Source organism: Falco biarmicus, chromosome 3 (assembly GCF_023638135.1).
Source record: "Falco biarmicus isolate bFalBia1 chromosome 3, bFalBia1.pri, whole genome shotgun sequence".
NCBI lineage: Eukaryota > Metazoa > Chordata > Aves > Falconiformes > Falconidae > Falco > Falco biarmicus.
In genome coordinates, this window is record NC_079290.1 from 84209480 (window position 1) to 84235813 (window position 26334).

Here is a 26334-nt window from a genome sequence, read left to right on the forward strand (position 1 = left end):
GTAAATTATTTTATCTCAGTGGAATTAGTAATTTCCTTAAATCTTTGCTTTAGGCAATCTGAAACAAGAAGTAACAACAATGAGATAAAATGTTGCTGAATAAGGACGTAAAGCATTTTGGGAAAACAAGACACTTTCACTGAAAAGTAACATTTACCTTCTTGCTTTTAATGGACTTTAAAGTATCCATTTCTCTCCCTCTTTCTGAGCCGAGAACTCCGTTTAAAAACAAAACCACACGCACACACACACACAAACCCAAACAAAAAGACCCAACACCAAGACCTACCAGGCACAAGTCAGACAGCTTTCCACAGGGACTTCAGAACCCAGCATCGCACTCACTGCCCATATGCCCTCGTGCACGCAGATTTAAAGCATCTTGAGGTCCAAAAATATTTCCAAAGCCATTCAGAAGCGGCGTTTAAAAGAAGTTACACACCTTTTCACCAAAGCTCTCATTTAACCTCAAACAAAGTACAAAGCAGCCCCCAACAAGTGATCCATCTTTAACTCTTTTACCTTTGTTGCTCACTTGTAAATTAATCCCCTTAATCACTTCAGCACTGGCTCTGGGGAGTCCTCAAAGCTGAGCTGACTTGCTCTCCTCTCCGGAGCAGCAGCTCAGGCAGGGCTGGTCACTTTTTTATTATTATTATTATTATTATTATTATTATTATTATTTTCCTCCCTCCTTGTACCACTTACGAAAAGAAACTTGCAAAAAACATTAGCCTGCGAAGGCTGCCGGCCATTCCGAACGCTGGGAAAGGCAGCAGCCGGGACACCAGCACCCGTCCCCTCCGCCGCTGCCCTGCCTCCCAGGCGCGGGGGCAGACGGCGGGGCCGGGGGCGGGCAGGGCCGGGGGTGGGGGGTGGGGGGGGACGCAGCGGCGGCGGGGCCGGGGGGCGGGCAGGGCCGGTGGGGGGGGGGCGCGGCGGCGGCGGCGGCGGGGCCGGGGGCGGGCAGCTGCCGCTGGCCCAGCGGGGCAGGCCGGGCGGGGCAGGCGCGCTCCGCCGGGCACAAAGGTCTCCATGGCAACGGCGGGCCGAGCCCCCCATCGCCCTCATTCAGCAACACCTCATCGCCGGCCCCGCCCACCCCCGCCACCCCCGCGCTGCACGCGCGCTGGCTGGGACCGCCCCCCCCCCCCCCCCCCCCCCCCCAGAAAATAAAACCAAAAAAAACCACAAAAAAAGACCAAAAAACCCCCACCCAAACCAAACCACTCTCAGTGATCGCGACAAGGGTGGCAGGGGAACACCCCCGCAGACGCGGGGCCGCGACCCCGCCTCACAGCACCAGCAACAACGGCCGTTCAAACGCAGGCCGGGCGGCACTGGCACCGAGCCCGGCAGATGCCGCCCCCCTGCCCCTGGCCCAGCCAGGCATTTCCAGCGTTTTCTCTTTCTTTTTTTTTCTTTTTTTTTTTTTTTTTTTCCTTCCAGAGTGCAGATCAATCTTCATACATGTCCGTATTTATTTAGGTTGATCTAACTGAGAGTAGAAGTCGATATGCTACAGCAGAATCTCAGCACAGCATAACTTCACGCTGAATTAATTAAAGCTCACAATCTTCAGCTTATCAGTCTCCTATACAAAACATTGCAACTTGGGGTATAGTTGGTTTTGTAAAAAAATATTTTTCTTTTAAACTTCTGCTTTGCAGCCTGTATGACCTGAAGCTCTGACACTTGTTTTAAATACACAGGCATCTAGAAATTAAAACTTAACAGATGCTCACATTTTTGGAGGTGCGTACAGCAGTAAAGGGCAAGGTTACAGCTGAGGGCTAAGTGCCTGGCCTGGCCTCCAGCAGGGACAACCCCAAGGCTCCACCACACGTTCCATGTTAACTTTGCCTACAGGGTCACCTCCGCTGAATGCTGCCAGGCTCCTTGCACACCCTGAAGTCTCAGAGGTCTTGGGTCTAGGATCAAGATGCCAAAGGTGGAAATGAGGCTCAAGCAATATTCACGACAAATTCTTACAGACCCCTGCAAGGCCCCCGTAGATGTAATTATGCCTGTTGAAGAACGCTATTGCTCTTTGGTGCAGTCCAAATGTTTAAGTAATTCAATTATTCTGCTGAAGTCTGGAAGACTTGCTTCTGAGGATTTCTTGCTAAAATGCCTTACTCATTCCGTGCATTTCAGATGAGCAACACCTCTGTGATCGCTACACCAGAGGAAAACAACTGTTTATTTTGTATACAAAGATTCTGCCAGGAAAAATAGCCTTCCCTTTTACCTAAGTAAGACCTTCATATGCAAACATTTCATGTGAATAAACTGTCAGCTTAGGCTCTCCAAAATAAGCCCTTCCCTAATCGAAGTTTTTAATGAAACTAAACGTGATTGTTACACCCATTTTAATTAAAAAAAAAAAAATAATAAATCACAGCACACAGCCTTCATTATTTGCTGCTAACATTCAGGCAAAAGGCTGAAGGCCTGGACTGAAGGTGTGCATTTCAGCCTTTTCTTTAAATTCCATATTCAGCCCAGATTTTGAAGAAATGTCTCCTTTCTGCTTCTTACAAAGAGCCGCCCCCTTTTCTGAACCATCATGACCACGTACCTAACACCCACTATCATTAATATTTACCATTAATGATTGGGACTTGTAAAATTTCAGCGCACATTTCAGTAGTCTTCTCTCGAAATGTCACAGTGAAGCTGAGGTCAGTTTTTCTTGATTTGATAGGACACAGTATACACACTGCAGAACAAAGAACGACATTTCAGGGTCTGAAGGGAAAAAAAACACCGACTCAGCTCCTACCAACCTTCCCTGGGTTTATCCACGCTCTCTGGGGCAGACAAAAGCACAGGGGTTGCCCTCAAATCCACCCCAAAAGGGGACAGAGGGAAGAACCAGGAAGCACAGGTTCAAAGGTTTAGCATTAGAAACCTACACTAAACATCTGCTGAGGCCAATGCAATAATAATAATAATAATAATAATTTTCAAAAGGATGCAATCGGCTGCTTCACCCAGAAACTTTTCTAAGGGTAAACCCGACAGGTAAATATATTTCTAAAATTTCAAGAAAGTAAAATGTTGCTGGGGGCAATAGATAGAAAATTATAATGTAAAGCTTTCAGTTCCTGAATGGCAAACCTACTAGATTCCTTGAAACTCTGCCAAGCTGTGTCATTTAAGGAAAGCAATGCAAAAATTTATTGTTATTCTCCATGGCTGCCTAGGATGTAGAAGGAAGAGTGTTTATGATAAATTAAAGGTCACAAATAAATGGCAATTTAATAGAAATAAATCTACTCCACATGAAATAGTATCTCCAAGGGGTAATTAATTACACAGCAGTCTGAGTGTGTTCTCCTTTACTGAAATATTGTGAACGGCCATCCTGTTTCATTTCAGTGTGCTAATATGCATCACCATCTCAGGAAAGTTGTATTGAAAAAGTAAGAAAACAGGCACGATGAAGTTATAGATATTGCAGCAGTGCACAACACACTCCATTTTGCAGTATATTTAATAGAGAAATTTAACCTCACGATAAAATTCAAAGGGATTTCGTTCTCATTGCCAAGATCAATGACTGGTATTAAAATGGATTCCCACATATTCATGAAATAGTTGTTCAATAATTTGACATTTGTACAGATTGCTATGTTTATATAAAGGGACCCTACCTTATAAAACTGATTGATGAAAGTGGAAGAAAACTATTTTCATCCCAAACCCATACACTCTTCCTGTCGTTTGAGCATGTACTTTTTCTGAATCGAAAAAATTCCTATACACTTTGAATTGATCAAATCCTGTTTGACTTACTATAAGCTAAAGCTGTGCAAACTTTGAGAGTTTGGACAGGGAGAAGTAGAAGGGAATCCTAAAATGTATTTTAGGCTTTCCAGTAATACTTACTCAGGGAAAATTGCCTTTAGGTTGGTACACTGAGAAAGGTTAGGTGAAGATTTTTTCTATTGCTTATGCAGCACATGAATGCTATATCTGAACCACAATTCTGTGTATGTATGCTAACAGCCACCACCTCACTTTAATCTACATAAATGCGCATTCCCATCCTTGTCACACTGGTCCTTCAAGGATCAAGAGTGTAGCAACACTAAGTAGATTCTTTGTAATTTGAATGAAAAACATCAATACTGAAATCTGTGCTTTTCAGAAGAGATAAATGTGTAAACATTTCACGGCAGCTTTATTAAGGTCAGAGTTAAGGGTTAACTTGTGCTCTCCTCAATGTGTATAGTGTGCCAACAGGATGCATGAACAGGATAAGTTGCTGTGCAAAGCAGAAATAAGATTATTTTATTTAAAGTCACACAAATATTTACTGGATTAATTTGGTAGTGGTTTCTATACTGGGTTGTGTTTTCCTCCTACTAAATCTTTTCTAGGGCACATTTAGCTGTTCCTTTGCTTGAAAATCCATGCATACTCAGACAGAGATTACTCCAGAATCTTTCCCTTTTCTCTACTAACATTTCATGGTTTGTGACATTAAAGTCACCACGAAATAGTACTGCAAAACCTCAGACGATTTTCAGAAGCTCAGGCCTGTGTCACAGTCTTTTACTGTGTTTTACTCATGCTTCAGCCTTGACTTGGTAACACCGTGGGGAAGACCACTCTAGAAGAACAAGTATGGGTTTTGTGTGATACTGTGGCTCTGCAGATCCCTCCAGTTTCTCTTCCATGACATATTCAGCTCAGGCAAACAGTGTAAACAGGGAATTTTGTTCTTGCATAATGAATGAAGAAAGCTCTTCTCCCCATCTGAACAGACAGTAGTATATACCACTTTCCTCCACCAACTTTTGCTCTTTATGTTCTGCAACACTAATGAAGAGCAGAATTCTTTTAAAAAACAAACAAACAAACAAAAAACAAACCACAAAAAAACCCACCTATTACAGGCCACAGAGTCTTTAAGACTTACTTTGTTTCATTGTGGGTGGGAATAACCAACTCAGTAACATTAAGAAAGAAGACAACATAGCCAAGCACTTGAGTATTTGCTAACCAGCTTTGTTAGAAGAGCTACCAAGACATATCCTACCATATTTCATCATACCTCTAAGTATTTCTGAATGTTTTTCAACACCTAGCAAGAATTTTGCAAAATGTGAGCCACTTTTAAGTCAGACAGTAGAAAAAACAATTTTAGGAGGACTGGACACTTCCATGACTTCCTGGAAACCAGAAGTAAAACACACTCTGATTCTAGTAGGAACTGACTTAGGTCACTAGAATTACCGTGGAGAGCTAACGCTTGTGGACGTACTGTACTTAAATCTCAACTAATTGAGTTAATAGTGGTTTCTCCCTGCTACAAAAGGATTTTCTGGACACACTGTTCAGAAAATGTTTGAAAATGAAGATTTGCAATTTAAAAAGTTCATTGGGAGTTTCTTACCAGATTTCTAAGAGATACACAGTTTAATTTAATTGTATCTCATGACTTCTGTTTTAAAAGTCTGGTTACCCCTCACAACAATCAAATCTAGAAGGGTGATCTGCTGGGGCAGCGTGATAAAGTCAAACACTGAAAATACAGGTGAATTCAGGGGTATGGTGTGGGGTGGGGGTGGGGGGTAAGATATTGCCTTTTGCCAAAATCTACATTTATAAACAAAACAGCTTTTCTCATTTCAGCTGTTTTCCCACTGCGGAGCTTGTGCTTGTAGTACCTGAGAGTTTTCTTCTATTCCTTTTTTTGTGCTGATTGTTTTAAAAGCAGTATGAAACATCTTACAACAGTTTTGCTATGAGATAGGTACACTAACATGTCCATTTGCAATATGAAAACACTTTCCCAACAACGTTCAGCCAGCTTCAATTTCAGAACTGGTAATCTAGAGGCAAGTATGTTTTCTCATTCCTAGACTGACAAGCAGTTCCTTTTATAGGGTTGCTAAATACCTCTCATACTGACGGAAATGACCACCAAACCCTTAAAGGAGAGTTACATTAGTGGAAATGGCAAGCACTTGCCACAATGAAACCTGCAGGTGTCTGACAATGACAGAGCTATGGGAAGACTGGTAAAATGCACAGATGTTAGAATCACTTAATATGACACATTTTAGCTTTATTCTTGGTAATGTACTTGGCTTCCACCTAATTTCTGATACCTGTGATTTTTAGATTATACAGAATAGTTACTTCTGCTGTTGTACATATTTTCAAGTATTAGTGGAAAGTAAAGAAGATATTTTGTGCTGCCAGCCTTGGGGACTTGTATCTCCTATTGTCCTTTCCTAGCTGAAGTTAGAATTACTCTTTTAAATTTTTCCCTTGTCCCTGTACAAAAGAGACTGTTCATGCACTCACTTCTCACCCTCCTATGAATGCTAAAAAAATAGAAGAAATCCATTCTGGATAAACTCTGCAAACGTCAGTGGAAACTCTACCTGACAGGCATGCTGAAGGTACTCCCAGATTTGCAGAGAACATGGATGTCTGCAACATCACCTGGTCTGTGCATGCAGAGCCTTGCAACAGAAAGCAGTTCTGAGCACTGTATTAAAGAAAGAGAGGTAGCATGGGTAAAAAAAGGGCAAAAAAACTCCCAAAGTAGGCTATTTCAAATCGTGAAAACTGCTTATTTCTTTCTGTTCTTGACGTCAACAGCCTGCCGGTCACACTGGCAATACAGAACCATGGAAAACCAAATTAATGACATGTTCGGTTGTATACAATCTTCAGAAGCCTGAGTAACGTGTGCAATTTTCTCTTCAAATGTAGGATTTTTCCAGTTAAAAATTATTCTTCAAATAAAGGAAACCTCAAAGTTGCTTTATTTAATACCAAAGTAAGTCCAAGTGAAAAAACGGTATATCAGAAAAAAGATTTAAATCAATACTGCAACTAATAAATTGAATGTGAAAATGTGTTATTACAGCTGTGTACTCCATTGCTGGTGTAGCGATCAGTGACAGAAATAATTCACCACCACAACACAAAACGATGTCTGTAACCCAGTTTCACTTGCTACATCTTGTATGATGTATACAAATGTCAGGCAAAGTTCAACATCTGTGACGCTGAAGCTTTGTAATAGTCAAACATTATGATGGGTTTTCTATCAAACTAAAAAGAGTTCAAGAACCAAAGGGGTACTTTGAATCCACAGAACAAGCACACACACTGTTGTGTGTCATACCCAGTCTTACACAGTGTCACTTCTTCAGCCTCCGAGTCACTTTTAACAAGTAGAATGCTTTTTAAGTCCGACTTTCTGTCACAAGGCAAAGAAGAAACATATCCTTTTATCTGAAAATTCATCTCTGACCAGGAATAAAGACTTACTGGTCACAACAAGTTATTTTTCTTCTTTCTGAATATAAAAATACTCAACTGGTCTGGTAACGTGAGGCTGCTACCTGTTCCCCAAAAGATCTTGAAGTTATGCTTTTCACTAAAAAGCATGATGTGATACAGAGGATGAGAGCAAATGTTATACTTTGTATGGAAAACAAAGATTTGGGTTTTCAAGCAGACCAGAATATAAACAGGTCAGGTGCTAGTAACCAAAATAAAAACGTAACAGAAATCCATACAAGGAGTGAAGAATATTGACAAACACACTTTTCACTAGAAAAGACATTTTGCATCAATTTTTTAATTAAGAAAATCAATCAGAAGTCAAGATATACTGAAAGCAGCATCAGGAAGCGGCAGAAGTTAAGCTCAACAGAGAGAAGCTGTGCAATCAATTCGACCTTTTGTCAAGACACTGTACCAGCTCTGCAGAAATGGGATATTAAGCAAATAGCCATAAAACAGGTTGAATTATTTAGCAAGGGTGGGACTTCTAAATCATCCTAGGCTACGACCTACCTGTGTCAGCGAATCCAGCAGCACTGGAAAAAACAGTCTCCCAGGATGCAGCCGTGGTTTGATGGGAGGGCAAAAATAAGGAGAAGCCCTTCAGGAAACCCAAAGTCTGTGTCTCATTCAATTAGCAAGCAGATGTAACTAAAATTTTATAGCAAAAATAAAAGTGTAAGGGAGTAAAAAAAAAAAAAAAAAGCTGTTTCAGGCTTCTCTTTTTGATAGTTTCAAAACTCCACTTCTTGAAAATAGCTGTATGCTGCTGATTTATTTTTTTTCATGTATATTTAAAATGGACATTAGGAAATCACTGGGCATAGACATAACGTTAATAACTTCTCTTTTTTCATGCAAAATTTCCTTGATAGCTTGGCATATAGTTAATCACTTTCTTAAACTGAGTGCACCCCAACACAGTGGACCTAATTTTTCAATCTGTCAGCCAGAATTTGTCATTAGCAAACTTTACAAAACAGATTAGATTTTTTTCTCAGGCTTGTGACTTGGCAATGGGCTGAAGAAAATGTGTATTTCCATCAAGATTAATAAGTAATTATTAGTTGAGATTAACCTGTTATATAGATTTAATGGATTTCTGTATTGGCTGGGGAAGTTCTCAGAATAAATTGACAAATGATTACCACAAATGAACACAAGGTAACCTGATTGGAAGGAGTCATGGAGGATGATGGAGAAAAGGAGAACAGATAAAAAGCAGGGAGTGAATCTCATGTTCAGAAAGATATCTGAGGCATTGATACTAACAGAAAAGAGAGAGGCACTCGTTAATGGCTGCACCCACCATTCCTTTTGGGGTGACAGGCACATTAACCTTCACTTGTTACAGCAATAATACCAGGTGCAAAATAAATCTATTTCAGAGAATTCTTTGAGACAATCATGACTGCTTGGCTACTGGATTTTAGTTTAGGCTTTTAATCAGATAAAGGCAGAGGTGGTGGTTTGTTTTTTTTTCCTCCAAACAGCACACAGTGAACCTGTTTCATAAGTTTTATTAAGAATATAATGGTTTTGTAGAACAAGAAGATATGGAAGTATGATCATATGCTTTCAGGGCAAATATTTAAGGCCTCAAATTCCATTTGTAGAACATTTTTTGAAAAATATTTACTGCAAAAAACCAAGGAACACTGTTATGCACTCCTGAGAGAAAGCAACTTGGACAGTGATTAACAGACCAATTAAGTGACTTAAACTTCTGCTAACATGCCCTACTCAATCATGCATTCACTCTAATAACTTACCGATGCCACATTTAGATAACATCCTTTCCACACTGTGTCTTCACTCTGCAGCTCCATCTTTTTCCTCATCTCTCCTCAATCTCTCTCTTTATGTTTTCCTTCCCTTTCACTTTTCTTACCTCCCATTCTTTAGGCTAAGTCCAGTTCCCTGAAGAAACAACAAAAAAATCCCAGCAATCCTCTGCAAGCACATTATTCTCTCTACTGGCATGTTGTTTCTCTGCCTGTCCCTCATGCAAACCCAACAAGATTTGGGGGAGAAAAAACACCTACTGACTTTCCTCTACATACTATAGGAGACATCGTTGCTAGTTGCTAATGCTGTAGTAAGCACAAATGGCAGCAGTATATTTTTTTAAAAAAATCCAACTTGCTTTCTAATTGCCTCTTTACATTTCAAAATATGGAACAGGGCAGTTAGCACCCCAAAAAAACCCATGCCCCCAAAGCACCAAACAACTCAATTCAGACTGGTAGCCAGACCTCCCATTTCCCACTCAACAGCAACAGGCTGTAGTGCCAGACCTTCATGGCCCACCAGCAACTCCTACCTGCACCCTTGCCCATGGGCTCAGCAGCTCTAATTTCAGCTCTGTCTGGGGCACCAGTGCTGGCCCCAGCAATGGTCAGGGAGCAGCAAGCCCAGGGCTGCACTAGGAGGAGGGAGAGGGTGCCCACTGCATGGGCAGGGCAGTGTCCTCCCCAAGCAGGGTGCAGCCCTACAGCAATCTCTTTCATTTTTGAAAGGTGACAATACATATCCCTGCCTACATTATCCTTCACCCCACCTTTACCTGCCCCGTCAGCCATGAGTAACTCTGATCTAGTGGATAATTATTTCTCTGTGCACAGAGTGCTCCACCACACTATTTTCTTCTCCCTCTTCACAAATTTCCAGAGATTTTGATCATTGCCTTTTCCCATGGAGAGATGCAAATTTATTGTCTCTTTTCTTTTTTTGGCAACACATTTTGCAAGAGTTTCTGCTTGTGCCCTGACCCATGCTGAGCTGTCTGTCAGCCTTTACACCTTGCCTGTGAGTGCTAAATTCAAAATCTGTTACCAAGCTTTCTGAGTAGCAGCGCTCACGTGACATGTTTATAGCTACCAGTAAACCAAGCTGATACACTGTGTAGAAAACATGAGTGGAAACCATCTAATGATAACAAAGAGACTGTTCAGTCTAAGAACTTACTTTGATATTTAAGACCACATTATCTCTATCAGCCGGAGGACGCGAAGTTACATTATGTTGACCCACATAAGAGCTCAAACTCACCTACACTCAAAATATCTGCTGGGAGTGTTCAAGGAAAGGTAGCAATACATTTCCCAGGGTGTCTTACTAGACTAAGAAAGCTAACCCTCCTAATGAGAACCTTTTCTGGCTGTATACATTTATCAAAAGAATGGCTAAAATCTTCCCTAACTCATGCCTCTTGAAGCATCTTTAAAATACCTGGAAACAGCCATACCTCAGGGAAGACCGTCTCTTTCACTTGGCCTCCAGGGGAAAAGGGTTGGCTTTTGGGTGTGTTCATAAAACAGTCCATAGGGCATCATTACTATAAATGAAGTGGCCTCCAAGCTTTGCTAGTGGCAGCAGAATTTCTCTCAACTAGGAAGTTACAGACACTACAGCTGAGGGTATGACAGAGAACAGGAGCTCACTGCATGAAGAAAAACAATTATATCTTCCTAAAACAATCCCAAGACATATTCTGCAGGAATTAGATGCCTGCTGCACATTTCTTAAAAAACAACCAAACCCCAAAATAAAACAACAACAACTACAACAGAAAACCCACATAAACTGGTACATGCCATTTTTATTCCACTTATGGACCAGGCTGCATTCCCTGTGACCTAGGGAGAGCAATCCTGCTCTCACTCACATGCGGACATATCCCATATATGTCAGCTGTTTTGGAGAAGAAAAGAGGAACTGATTCTGACAGACCCACACGTTTTAGCATGCAACCTGGCCTTATTTTAACAATAAAAATCAATGCAAATAAACTTTTAAACTCAGAATAAATGATAATGGAAAGAAGTTACACTTGCACATTTTGAAAGGTCTGAAACAGGTAAATGTTTATGCAATGCTGGTATGCATGCATAGCTGCCATATGCATTCTTAGAGCAGAAAGGGTTGCACCCACTTAAATTACCTTTTCCACACTTGAAATCTTTATGCACTAGGTAGGTAAAGATTAATCCATCTTAGAACTTCCAGAATATTATAGCACTTATAGCTGTATGTAGTACAGCTTTCTAGAAGGTAATATATGACAACCACCTCAAAATACCATGTTCTTCGAGACTGCATTAATACAGCAAGATGTACCAAAAGAATCATCAAAAAGTTGTGGGTTTTTAATGGAAAGATTTTTCTCATACTGTGTAAAACAAGCAGACTTCTCAAGCATCTGGAATTTCAAGCAGATGTAAATAAGTGATAATCACAACTGATAATGATGTCCATGTTTCTGCTCCTTCATGTTACCGAAGACAACGAGAGAATGAGGAATAGTTCAGTTAAAAGTCTTTTGCCAGATGTTTAGCAGTAAGTAGTGGAATAAAGTCAGTCTGGCGATTAATTCACGCTACTTCATAAGCCTAAAACATATTACTTAGCCTGTGGGAACATAATTGAAAGCAGTAAGGAGAGCATAGAGCCCAGCAAGGCTATTTCCCCAGCTCCCATAGCCTGTGGAATATTTGCTGTCAGCATTGCTGCAAGAAACCACAAGCAAGGGGTGTTGGAGGTGTGCTTGTTGCCTTGCTCATGGCTAGTCTTTCACTGAGCAGGATGACAACTTGGAAACACCGTCTTAGGTGTCAGCTATATTCCTTAAACCATTCATCAATTCAGAAGCATCATCCTTTTTTGGGGTTCATCATGAGCTCTTAAACATTTTGGGAACCTGAAATCAAAGACTGTGGAACATCATGGAAAAAAACATGAATGAGTAAATCTCGGTCAATGATAAGGGGCAATGACTTTTCTAGGATTTTTGTCTCCTGATGACAGCTGGCAGTATGAACTGAAGGGGCAGGTAAAGAGGTAGGCAGTGTTTAGTACCGAGCACAAGGCCAGCTGCAGAAAGTCCTTGCTTCCTTTGGTTTTCCTGGCTCTCCACGAGAGCAATTTTTCATATTCTGCCTTTTCCAGTTTCTTTCCCCTGTCCCTCACCACTTTTGCTGTTTCTATTAGTGTGTGTCTCTAATTATTTTCCTGCACGCTAAAGTTAAGGGCAACTATGCTTTCCCTTCTCTTAAATGTAAAATAGTATAAAGTTCCTATGGAAGACTGGAGAGCTATCATGAAGTACTTCTTCTTTTTAATTAAGATAAATACTTCACAAACCAATTAAATTTTATGGCACCTAAAAATGCCAGGTAATTTTCCAATTCAAGATTTTGCATAAAACAACCATACTACTGAGTGCCTAATTAAGGAAAAATTGCTATGGCAATGGCAAAGAATTTTTATTTATGGCCCATACATTTTGTCATCTGCCGCTATATCACTGGAGATAGAAGCCTCAAATACCTTCAGAATTTCTTTTGCAATATGGTTTGATTCAGCTAAGTCAAACACCCAAGAGAACAAAAGCTCATAGAAAATAATGTGTGCCATATGTGTCACATTTTTCTCAATGTGAAGATATTTTTAATTCGATGAACTTACTATGATTAAACGCATAAAGTACATGCTAGCCATACCGAGCAATTAAGTGTCAGTAAGGAGCTCTGTTTAAAAGTTAACAGTATTACATGGCCTTGTAATATATATGCACTTATATATTTAGAGAAAATGTATCTGACTATAAATCAAAATACAATGATTCTTTTCTGGAAAAATACACTTTAGAAATGGGAATAAGTTCATAAGACCATTTCCATATATAAAAAAAACCAATACTTTTTTTGTTGAGAACTGAAACAGGCAGGAGTCATACTTCTGAGCTAAAGGAAATCCTGGATTATAAAAATTGTATATTATATGAAGATAAAAGTAACAATAATAAGAACCGTGTATCATCTTGGAGCATAATTAAGAAGAATACATGGAATGCACACAAGATATTTTAAAGTACAAGACTGAACAATGTCACTTCTTTTCAATTCTACCATTATTTTATATTTTTTTAACTAAGTATGTGAAAAAACCAGACACAGTATACAGTACTTTATGTAAGATAGTTGCAATATGACAGAAGTTAGGACTAAACTGTTGTGTAGAACATAGGGGGAAATCACTTTTTGCTACTCTGTTATTCAAAATAATTCTTTAATCTCCAAACACAAAACCCCCATGGTGCCAACAGCCACTATAGGTACTCAAAGGTTAACCTATAGTTTCAACGTTTCAGGGCTCCAGTTGATATTACTAGTGCTGGTCACATCTATCTGTACAGTTCAACAGTTAGGTATCATGGCTAGAATGAGTTACACTTTCCCTTACAGTTACATTAAAAGTTAAAACTTTCATTCTTTCAATGAGAAGGAATTTGGAATGAAATTGTAAAAGGCCAGTTAAGAAAAATAAAGCAAATAATACCATTAAAGTAGCAGACTATTGTCGCGACGGAGGGAAGACACAGTCACTCAATATGAGTGATCAGCAGACTTCGTTTATTGTACCTTACAGTCACCTTTTATGCCTTGTTATAATTAGCTCATACATATTACAAAAGTTAAGCTCATTATTGGTTAGTTGCCTAAATACCAAGCCCGCCCCTAGTTTCTCTTCTGTAGTTATCTGTTCCCACCTGCAACATTCTTTTCCCACCGAAATCTTCCTGTTACTGTGTAACAAGAACAGCCAAAGACAGTGTATTTTTGCTTTACTTCAGATAAGCTGAGAACGATGTGCATTTTTGTCCAGCCAGCTGGACTATGTCTATGTGAACTTTTTCAGCTAGCCAGTTATCCACAGACTATGTTTTCAAATGGATAAACTCGATCAAAATAATTATGGCACAGCACACATTTTCAAAATGGCTGAGATACAAAGAATAGTACTATGAGAGTATGGCACATGCCACGTCAGGCTGTGTCTGTTCAAAGAAAGACCATTTAATTTTTTAAAGAAAGTTACATGGCTTTAGCACTGTAATAGCCCTATGTATTGTATGTTCTGCATCAGCACTCAACCAAAATGGCACTGCCTTGCATTGAATTTTAAACTTATTTTATGGAAGGTTTTTAAAGCCACCAAACCAGAAAATCTGATGTTTGATAAAGGAACAAAGCTTTCCTAGAGCATTAAACCCACCGATGGTAGGTATTTGAGACAGTCTTGGAAAGAAGTATGGCAAAAAATAAAAACCACTTATGTATCTGTCTCTTGCATAGAAAACTTCATTGCTTGAAGTCCAATCACATGAAATAAATAGTAAGAAAGGAAAAGTTTATCTGTATGATGAAAACAGTATTCAAGCCAACATCAAAAGATAAATACTCTGAAGGCAATATTTCCTGAAAAAATGAAGCTTTCCTTTCTTTCACCCTTCCTTTCTCATGGCCTGACCTCAACAACCTTGTTGTTGTTGAGAGTGCTTTCTCACTCTCTCAAAAACAAACACTAAAATACAGCTTCTCCGTATTTACAGGATCAGATGAACACTTGGAAAAACTACAGCAGACATGCAATTTTGAAAATTTGCAACACACAAATTGAAATATTGGTACCCCCATCTTATCCTCTTTTTTATTTCAGAGGCTCTTTCAACCTCTGGTGTGCAACCTATACACACGAATGTTAGTCTGAGAAGGTGAGCTCCAGGTATGAGGGCTTTGGCACATGGCCATTCACCACGCTACAGGTTTTGCACAATGTTTGCTGTTCAAGTTATGAATGAAAGTAAAGACTGAGGTCACAGTAAAGGACAAAGGTAACTGCAACAATCTTAAGAAGTTCTGTGAATTATTCTCACAAGCACATACTTCTAAATTCTTATGATTTCCACATAGTAAAAATCATTTTCATAAGAAAGAGTGAAGCCATGATAATTCCTATGCTGAATGAGGGCCTCTGGCCTCTGTCGGGGGAATAGACAGACATAATTGTGTTATTATTATTTCATTATTACTTCTTGCATCATTCACTTAGCACTGCACTACACAGGGGTTAGCGATACTAACATCTGCAATTGAAAAACAACTTCAGTCCTACCTTTTGAAAGAATGATAGCAGAAAGATTACTTTCAGGATAAATATGTAACTTCAGACCAAGCAGATCTTTTCATTTTTATGAGGGCTTCCATCAGTGATGTGCAATATTTTTCAGTCTTTACATTTTTTCATCCATTAATTTTTGTACTGTCATACTGTGCTTATTATTTCAGAACTCAACATTTAAAGATAAATTTTAAAATGAAAATGGTTACAGTTATCTTGCAAAGTTTTGTTTATTTCACACATCATATTGCCTTAATACTACTTTTTTCCACATTACCTGAGACGTAACTGGGAAACTTGTGTAATATGAGATCTCCATCTATGCACTAACCTCCAGAGCCCTGCTGTAGTCTCAGTCTGACTTCTCTTTACATTGAATGTAATGCCATGTTATGTTGACTTATGAAGATGAATAATGCGGCAGGGCAGACTCCTTTCTGCAGTTTCTACTGACAGTTTTTTTCTTGGTTATTGTATTTGGAGTTGAAGATGGAAAGTAACATAACATTATTAATGATGCTGATGCTTCCAATTGGCATTGCAAGCTTTACGACTGGGGATACTGAGCCAATTTGGACAAAAAGATTGACAGCAAAAATATAGCAATGCATATAGTAATCACAGACACCAAGGGCCATGCTGCCTCAAAGGCTGGTGCTGCTTCCCAGCATGTCCGAGAGCATTTCGTTGCACAGAGTGGGGCAAGAAAGCCATAAAGAAACATTATGGCACTAGCACTAACCCTGATGTAACACAGTACCCCTTTATTTTCCCCCAGAAAGGTTTTGCTACTGTACCAGGAGAACCAGGATACAGCTGGGGGAAAGGAAGAGCATCTGGGACAATGTTACAGCCCTGTATCTTCTGTAGCTGCATACATAGGAGTTGAGAGCCTTGAGATGTTATGTTCGCTGCTGGCAGCAGATATTCTCTCCAGAACTGTCAAAAGACCAAGAGGCTAGAAAGACAAAAAATTAGCCAAAGGCCATCTAGGCCAAATGTCTCCTGGATCCAGCCCCCGATTTCTACATTCAGCTGAAGTCAGATCAAAGATTTAGATTATTTCCAATAGGTATTAATAAAATACTGTAACACTACAAAAATATTCAGAAAATTGTTGAGTATTGCTTCTCTTCAAGCACAAATATCCTGGATTCTAAAGCCATTACTTTTCCTGCACAGCTCCTGTAGTATTTATTCTTGGTGCCATCTATAGATAGTCTTTACTGTAAAAAAGTTAGTCCAGCAAGACAGTGAAAGGCATTATGATCACAGATATTTTTTTTCTAATACAGACACTGTTGGGCTCTTATTAAGCAGAATTAAAATTGCAGTTGTTATTAAGTTACACCCAAGTATGATTTACCTAAACTCAAGACTTCAACTCGTCTTATTTCTTTTCATTTTTATAATTCACTCAAATAGTCATTGAACATTGTTATAATTAAAACTGTAATCTGAGCAGAAAGTCAAGACACAAGACCCAATCTAAAATAGCTATAAAATTTGAAAAACAGTTTCTTCAGTCAGCATACTGTAAAGATGCAGTATTTTGTACAGGCATGGTTAGGCTGATACGAAGGAATAGATACTTTGAAGTTGTACCAAGAAGAACAGGAAAACAAAACCTTCTAATCCCCGCTTCCAAAACTCCTACACAGAAAAAAAATCCTCTTCTTCAGGAAAATGAAGAGAAAAGAAATGCGTTATTAATAGGCCATGAAGAAAGGAGCACAGTAAAACAACTTTAATATATGCAATATTATGTATTGTGTCTCTTGCACACATGTACCATCACGATAACTTAGCTGCTTTATAATGGGGGAGAGACAAGAAAGTTGTTATTGAAGTCTAAATGAAAAACCTCTATTTGCCATAATATTTGCCATTAGAAAAAAAAAGAATGGATTCATGTGCATGTGGGGTATACCAGATTTCAATTTGTTTTATGAAATCAAAAAGCATTACATGTAGAACTAATACCAATTCCATGACATTTCCCCATATTCAGTTCTAGATCATGCTTGCGTTTGGCTCTCAGCTGAGCCAGAGTATTTCCCAAACAATTCTTTTTAGTTTTAAGTTTTAGAAATTACTTGTTTTAAATTATTACTTAGAAGAAACAGTGCAAAGTGCTTTAGCTATGGTATATAGGGCCTACATGAGAAGGAAGAGCTCTTCAGTTGATAGTTCATCTAGGTTCAGCTGAAGAAAAGCAAAACAAATTCAGAAATAAAAACCATGCCTTTAACAATACAGGAAATAATACACTAGAATAACTTCCCAGCATTGTACTGGATTATGCATCAATTCCTAATTTCAGATCGACTGTCTTTCAAAAATTATGCAATAAATCAGCCGCTGCTTTTGAGAAAAACACTAGGATTGTTGGCTGAAATCTTATGTCTTACAAAATGCATAATGGATTATCAGAATGGCCCCCTTTATCCTTACAATCTACTAAAACAAAATCTGAATGGGTAACAGCAGAAACATCAAATGAAGGCAGACGTTTATAATCATAAATACAAGTGGGTAGGAGGACTAAGCAGACAGAAAAGCTTTTTTTACCTCACTTTACACCTTTAGAAGAAGGGGTATCACCCTTAGGATGTGAGTATACTCAATTATGGTATGTGTTCTGAAAGGCACTGATGTAAATAGTAAGGTTTTCATGGAAATGTGTTATCAATTGCATTCAGCCACAAATCATTTAAGATGTGATAGAACTAGAAAGAGAAAGCAAACACGAAAAAAAAAATTGTGTGTGTGGATGTTAACGTTAATACAAAAAGAAAAACTTAACTGATGCGTTCTTTCATATCATAGCCAACAACAAATACCTTTAACGTCTCTTTATTAGAATTGTAACATCTTTGCCAAAGACAGGCAAAGGTGTAAGACATTTTGTTTCCAAATACGGTATAGTGTACACAGTGAATTCTTACAGTTTATATGGTGAACTGTACGACAAGCCTCTACCAACATTTTCATGGCTTCATCAATCCCTGTCAGGTAACGTCCTCTGGCATCCTTCCTATTTACCATCTTTTCCCTGTTTTATATGTACCCCGGAGTCCAGATTATTTAATTAGCCAATAAACACTAGCAGGGAAAGGTTTGCCTATTGCTCCTTTTGACTGTTCAATTGCATGTTATAAACTGATTACTTGTTGCCCAGTGATGCAAACTGATTACCTGATTTAAAGCCCTTAATTAAATAGCCACTCATTAAACCCACAGTTAAATAGAACATGTGATATTTCGTAATTAAAACAAATTGTTGGACAGAATATCTTTTAATTCAATAGATTTATATGATCGCTTAACAGTATATTAAGGGTGAATACAAAAGCAGCACTGTGACTGAGGAGAAAAAGGGATATACCGTATGCTCGAATGGGAAGTAAATATGTAACAACCAATAGCAAGCTGTTATTTATAACAGCTATTAGCATTTTATATCACTTTTAAACTACCTCACTGTTAACTCACTCACTAGGCCCAGTTTCTAATACCTGTATGTGTATGGTGTGTTTCCCATGAGGTGACTTCTGCTCTCTAAATAGAGTATTTGTCTGGGGCTGCCACCTACTATAATTAGAATAAACCAATCCAGATTCTCCTTGTCACAATATAAACAAACACAAAATCATTCCAATTCAACATTGAAGTATTTGATTTTTTTTCCCTTCCTTGATAAACCAGTTTCCTTCCTAGTGTTTTTCCAACATCACCATTTGCTTTTTTAGCTCCAGCGCTGCTTCCTTTCTTTCTCCTCCTGACTAGCAGCACAGATCTTTCCAGTTCCATCCTTGTCACTCAGCCACTGTGATTCTCCATCCTGAACTACTCCATTCCCTTATCCCTAGCTATCTGATGCCAGTCAGGTCATGCTGCTTTTTCAGACAGGCAGCTAGCTCTTTTTATGTCCTCCCAGGACAGTACATGGACCAGTGGGACTAGACTTAAGAGGAGAGACGGAAGGGAGGTGATTTTTCTCACAGCAGGGTAAAAGGTAAGATAAAAACAGCTTACGCAACTCAATACAACAGGAAAAATACCACTATGAAATATCTGGTTACCTTTGCCCAGGATAAATATTAAAAACAACAGCCTCTTTTCAAGGGGAAGAAAAAAGTTATCTTTAAATCACAAGTTTTTTGCTGGTTTATTCTTCAATAGCCCCTTTGCTGCCCTGTTGTACATAGGTAGATTTTAACCCTCTTACAGAATAAATGTGGATCAGGAGTAAGAATTCTGCCAGTTTTCACAGCTGAAGACAGAAAGAAAAAGAAGAGGAAGAAAGTATAACACCTTTCCTCTTCACACTTAAAATCCTCATATTGTAGAGAATAATGACCCAAGAAATTGAAGTATGTTTCAGGTGAATATTTTTTTTTGAGGGCCAAGACCAAAAAAATAAATCTGAATGCAGTATGCCCAACATGTCTTCTGTATAATACAGAGTACTTGTGGTTTTTTAAATTAAAAGCAGACAAATAATTTCCTGGTTGGAAGCTTCTGAATAATGGCACTTTCCTTTATTTTTGAGCTCCTCTGACTTTTTTTTCTTCTGTCAGTTAAAAATAACTTGATAAAAATAACTGTATAAAGAATAACTTCATAAAATGCTTATAGCTTAATCCTCTAATGAGAATTAGCACAGAGTACCAATTTTATTAAAGTGCATTTAAAAATCTTACCTACTTGCTGCTAAAAACTGAGTTATCTTAAAGTCAAGTAAGTGTCAAATTAAATCTCACTTTTATCTTTCAACAGAAGGCTCATGAAGATCTGAAGAGCTGTAAGATTAAGGCAGCATAACTAATAACTAATACAAAAGAAAAATCACATTTGATTTTATTTTCAGGGTATAGTGCTCTATGCACACCATGGAACTGGACTCACATCTTGACCAAAAGTTTTAAGCTCCATTAGCACAGCTGCCTATGCCAGGGCTACAGCCATGACCATGAAAATACAGATCTGAGTAAAGCCACAACCCTATTTGTTATGTGACAGCACCGATGAAATGTTTTTCGCCACTTCTGTAAAAATGAAGGCAATTCACGGACAAACAGTCATGCAGAAAGAGCCCCAGTCAAGAACCCAGTATTTTAAAATAATATTACTAGAATATACTACGCATAATCCATCTTCGCTACTGATAACTACCATTAAGTTGCAGGCATAGTACAACTCCAAACTTAATCAGTCATCATGAAACCTAGTCTTTTCTCACTGTTAACTACAAACATCAGCTGAAAGCCTTTTATTTACAATCTTCCCAAGCAACCTTTCAGCCCCGCTGTTTTACTGATCAAGGAGATACAAATCTGCAGCAATGAGAAATTTGGCTGCCTAGGTATCAGATCTGATGTGAAGTGAGGAGGTTTGTACTCATTTCAGGGGTCCATGTATCTGTTTCTAAGCCATAGTACTTATTTCCACACAAGAAGTGTTCTGAGAATATCCCAGTTTTGCTGGTAATGGCATATATTATTTAATACTCCTGAAATTGTGGCCTGTGATAAATTTAAAAACAACAAAAAAGTCCATTTCTCAAATTAATTTATTCTTGTGTAAGTGCTATGGTAAAAAATGAGTATTTTCCATTAGATAAAAATATAGTCCAGCAGCAATCACTACAGTTCTTGTAACTCCCTCCCCTTTTTTCCCCCAGGAAAAACTGCATGAAGAACCAAGCCAAATGGTAAATGCCGTAGTTGCCAGACCAGACCTGCCCTGACTGACTCCCTGTTCCTTCACTGTACTCCCCACTTTGATCACCCTATGGTTTTTTCCTTTATACCATCATCTTTCTCCCTCTCAGTGCGTCTCTCCATCCAACTACTTCCCCACGCAAATATAATAGGATCATGGAACTTACACAACGCTACTACTATTACTCGTTTGGTGCACCCTTCACGCTATATACGCTTTAACTGAGTGGCCAACAAACGGTTCAGGATGGGATGGGAACTCTTGACTACCTTCTGTCTGCCCAGTACCTAGCATGACAATGTCCATCCTCGATTGCCTGATCAATGTAATGAAGTTTAAGATTACAATTCATGTGGGGTTAAATGATCTCTGTTACGGTAATATCTGAGTATCTAACCATTTTTTATGTATTTCTTCTTACATACCCCATTAAGTAGGGAAGTGTGGAGAACTGGGAAACAGAGAAATTAAGTGCCATAAAGCAGTAACAAAACAAAACAAAATAATCACATAAGCATCTAGTAGCTACTGCCTTGTCAATTGTGTCTCAGCACCAAAATCCATGAGAATCACTGCCTCTTCTCTCAGGATGAAATTCAACCTCTGTATCACCACTATCCTTTTAAGTGCTCCCATTGGTCTCGCTTTTGATGCCATAGCATCTAAAACTCTAAATACAGTATAGTGTATCAGTAACCACTCTGCCTCCAGCTATTTCAATAACTGTCACAACAAATATGGAGAGCAGCTGAATTGACCTACATAACTACTCACTCATACAGTTACTTTATTTTCACAGCATTGCCACAATGGGTTAGCTTGCTGTATTTTAAATCTTTATTTTGTTGAAATAATGACAATCTTTGCATTGTATTTTCATGCATATGCATGTGAAAAAAACCCAGCCTTTGTTATCACAAACGTTTTTAAAAATCTACAGTGCTTTCAGTTTCTGTTCTCCTGAGAGTCTGAAATATGAGTTGCTATTCACATCTGAGGTATCCCTCTCACTGGGTGCAAGTGAAAAATTGCTAATATTTGAGTGCATTAATAAAGATAATTATATTATTTATTAAGAGTATATAGTAACCAACTAAAAGTTACTTAAGTTTCCATAAATTTGCCATCATAAAAGAATGATCAGAGTATTTTCATAATATATTAAGAAAAAAATGCCTACAGCATGAAAAAATATCACAAACATCTTTAATGATAACATTGATCTGTTTTCTTCTAGGGACCTGATTTTGAGAGACATACAAGGCTGAAAGTCCAAGACTACAGGCTGGAGCGGGGTTTCTTGTTAAGGTACAAAATGAAATGGTATTATTTCAGTACCAGAAATATTCAACAAAAAACTGTCCAATCTATTTTTAGAAAACAGCATGTATTAAACCCCTGGATTTTGCTTTCCAGAATCTGACCTTTCAAAATCCAAAACGGACTAAAAATGACAGCAATAGAGATTATGAGATACTTCTTTCAGAGATGATAAACCAGATTTGTGATTAAGTTTCAGTTACATTCTACCTAAATTACAATGTAGTATATTTATATGACTAATTCATGAACACCAGTAGAATTTTTTTGTGGTCCAAAAAATTTGAGTTCCTGTAATGGGAACTGATAACATACTTTGTTGCTTAAGAAGGAGCGCCACCATCTTCCCTGCTAGATGAACTTGCAAGAGAAAGCAGCTGAGAAACACAGCAGAACTGAAGAATGACTTAAAAACTAACCCCCACTCCCCCATCTGCACATACAGATCCTCAGAAAATGCTTCCTTTGCACATAAAAAAATAAAATAAATAAATGCTGTTCAAAGCTCTTAAATAAAATAACTCTATCAGAAATTGTTTGGGTCCTTTTCTTTGCCCCCATTCACCAAACCATAGGAAACAAGTTGTTTTAGATGTACTGCTGAACCCTACTAATCCATCCTTTGCAAAAAGTATTTGCTTTTGTATGGTAAGCAAAATGTGTAAATTTGTGTCCTAGAATAGCTAAGCCTCTGGCCTCGTAGGGTGACAGTGGGTCATGAAGGGGTGAAAAACTTGTCTTCACCAAGCGGACCTGCATTTTGACAGTCTGCTGACCATCACCTAAGCTTGTTATATTATTTCAGGATTTCTTACATAACACAGCATAAAAGATGAGCAATCAGCAAGAACTGACTGGAGCAATTTAGCAAACTATTTAAATAACAGACTTTTTAAACGCTCCCAATAAAATTTATCAATCCTGTGTGACTTCATAGCAAAAGCTACAGAACTATAACAGAGACATTGATATTGAAAGTAACAGGACATACTAGGAGTGGGTAACTGTCCAAGCCAGCACATCCTAGCATGGCTGCAAAGGATGACAACACCAATTAAAGGGATCACTCTGTGCACTCTATTAGATAATTATCCAGATAAGGTCAAGGCTCACATTCTCCTCAAGTGCTTTGATAATGGTTTATTACAGCAGCCCATTTCAAGTTACATTAGGCTGACAGCTGGTATATGGAATACATTTCAGCACAGCTGCAAGGAAACAATCGGGAGGTTAATGGGGAGCCCAGCAGTCAGAAAGGCAGGCTTCTCCTCTCCCCGCTTCCTCCGCAAGGGCTCAGAAAGCAGCACATCAGGCTGCGCTTTCTGTGCCACCCCAACAGGATATGCACCCCAGTGTGCATTACTTCTGTGGTCACAGGAGACCTGGGCATTGAACTGACAGCTTCTGCATCCATGGGGTTTCTGCTGATGGACTTTGAAGATGAAATGTCTCTTGCGGCTTTAGAGTCCACCCCTGGGATTCTTGTTATTTGCACAAGCCCTGCACAGATATCACAGTCAAGCCCTACATATTAAAGCTATTTAATAATTTTAATGAAGTCCTCTTTTCATCTATACTTTATTTATAAACCTGACTCTTCTGAAGCATATTGTAATAATTAAAAACTACTAAAACATTGTTGTTATATATATAATTTTAAAATTAACCAATGCATATATGCACTTGTAAAGCCCTAGCTAAAATACAGAACTTAATAAAAGAATGTACTACTTTCTTCCACTGATTTCAATGAACGTTGAATTATACAGAACTTAATAAAAGAATGTACTACTTTCTTCAACTGATTTCAATGAACTTTGAATTATGCCTGCTGGCACTCTGCCCTTCAAACACCTGCTGTAGCTGCAGACTCTTATTTATTTGATATTAAGAGTTTATTTATGGACGAAGTCTTCAGAGAAGGCACATTATGACTTCCCTATATAATTAAAGCCCTTCTTAATTTTTTGTAATATTCTGAGAAGCCAAGATAACCAAAGTTAGCTTCTTAAATCCACACTTTAAGCAGCTGTTTAAGTGAACTCATTTAGAACAAAGAAAACGAAACCAAAAAACTGTGCACATTTCCTCTTGACTTCAGTGACAGCTGCTAAATACTCAGAACAGAAAATCAAGTCGCACATTCAGCTGCCTTACTTTGATTTAATTCATCATACCGTGGTTCAGAAATCATGGTCAGATAAGATTTTAAATCAAAATTTCAAATTTAAGCTTCATAGGTTTTTCACCTCCCAGGATTCCACTTCTTAGATTAGAAAATGAATTTGGCTTTCTGACATCAGTGAGATTGCCTCAAATAAAAAAACAGATTATGCTCTCTTGTGTCTTAGGTTTAACACTGGCCTATTAACTCTACTCTTTGAAACCCTTTCTAAATGTCAACTAATTAATCCTTACAACACAGTGGGAAGTAAATACTACGTTTTACAACTCAGAGAAGCAACAGCCACACCTGCAAAAAGAAGTCTTTAACAGCAGGCATGAAAGCTCAGAAGTTCTGTCCTCAATCCACATCAGTAGATCTGGGCATCCTACTGCACTGTGCACACTGGCCCTGTAGGCTGTCCTGCTCAATCGTTTATCAAGAGCAGAAAGTAAGTGGTGGCAGTGCACATGCATCAACAGTCTTGCTGTTACTGCATAATCTTTTGATTACACCACTCTGTCAAGTGACTAAAATAGCTATCTTGAGACAGCACGCTATCTTGCAGCACACTTTTTGAGGTCTCATAGTAATTCCCTTTGTAACAAGAAAATTACTCTCTACCTCCAGCGAAAGGACACTACCAGAAAAGGTGCGCCAATGAAAGAGCTGGTTTCAAATAGTTTCATCAGTCAGCCTTTTCCTCCTGTTGAGAATTTGTGACAGATCATGACTGTTTGTTAGTTCACAGTATGCTTTATGATTTTGCTCGTGTGCTTAGAATGTCAGCTGCCTAAATTGTGCTGATTGTAAAATGAGTAAACATTTCATGGGGTCCAAGAAGCTAAGATGCCTGGATACACCAGACAGAGGCCCTAACCATGCATGGCACGCATCTTCACAGAATTGCAAAATGGCTGAGATTGGGAGGAACATCTGGAGGCCATCAGGTCCTCCCCCCCTGCTCAAGCAGGGCCACTTACAGCAGGTTGCCCAGGAACTGTGTCCAGACAGCTTCTGAGTATCTCCAAGCATGAATACTCCACAACCTCTCTGGACAACCTGTGCCAGTGCTTGGTCACCCACACAGTGAAGAAGTGTTTCCTAATGTTCAAGAGGAACCTCCTGTGTTTCAGTTTGTGCCCATTGCCTCTGGTCCTGTCACTGGGCACCACTGAAAAGAGCCCGACTCCCTCTTCTCTGCATCCTCCTTTCAGGTATCAGTATACATTGGTGAGATTCCCCCAAGCGATCTCTTCTTGAGGTTGAACAGTCCCAGGTTTCCCAGCCTCTAGTCTTATGAGAGATGTTCCAGCTCCTTAATTGCCTTGGTGGCCCTCCTCTGGACTCCCTCCAGTATGTCCATGTCTGCCTTGTAGTAGGGAGCCCAGAACTGGACCCAGTGCTCCGGATGTGGTCTCACCAGTGCTGAGGGGAACGATCACCTCCCTTGACTTGCTGGCAACATTTAGCCTAATGCAGCCCATGACCTCAATCAACTTAGTCCACCAGAACTTCCAGATCCTTTATTTGGCATGATACGAGTGCATTTGGAGAAGTGTCAGTGATATACCACACCAAAATTCAGTCCAGCCTGTCATGATGATGGATGTTTAGAAAAATACGTGAAAAGCTCTCCGCAAACAAAAATGCATTCAGCACTTGTTGGGGTTTATCTGTATTGATGAGACATTTCAATGGCTTAAATCTTTCTTAACAACTTTTTTCCCCGAAACTGCCTATCTGTAGAAGGTATTTTCCAGTATTATTTTTTTCAGACAAGTGAAATTTGAGTTTGTGAGTATAGAAAGCATTACTAAGATACTTAAGTCTAGCAAAGA

General features: G+C 38.9%; 1 protein-coding gene across 7 annotated transcripts in view; it reads right to left on the bottom strand.

Annotated features, from left to right (window-relative positions):
• The window catches only part of CTNND2 (catenin delta 2), a 681093-nt gene that overhangs the window by 452382 nt on the left and 202377 nt on the right, over positions 1 to 26334 (bottom strand). Inside the window, exon 1 of one of the 7 annotated variants that reach the window (XM_056332608.1) lies at positions 523 to 660. The exons of 5 other annotated variants lie outside the window; for them this stretch is intronic. The gene's annotated coding sequence lies outside the window, so the exon portion shown is untranslated. Of the gene's footprint in view, positions 1 to 289; positions 500 to 522; positions 661 to 26334 lie in introns of those variants that run through there. One more of the 7 variants, XM_056332609.1, reaches the window with a different exon arrangement.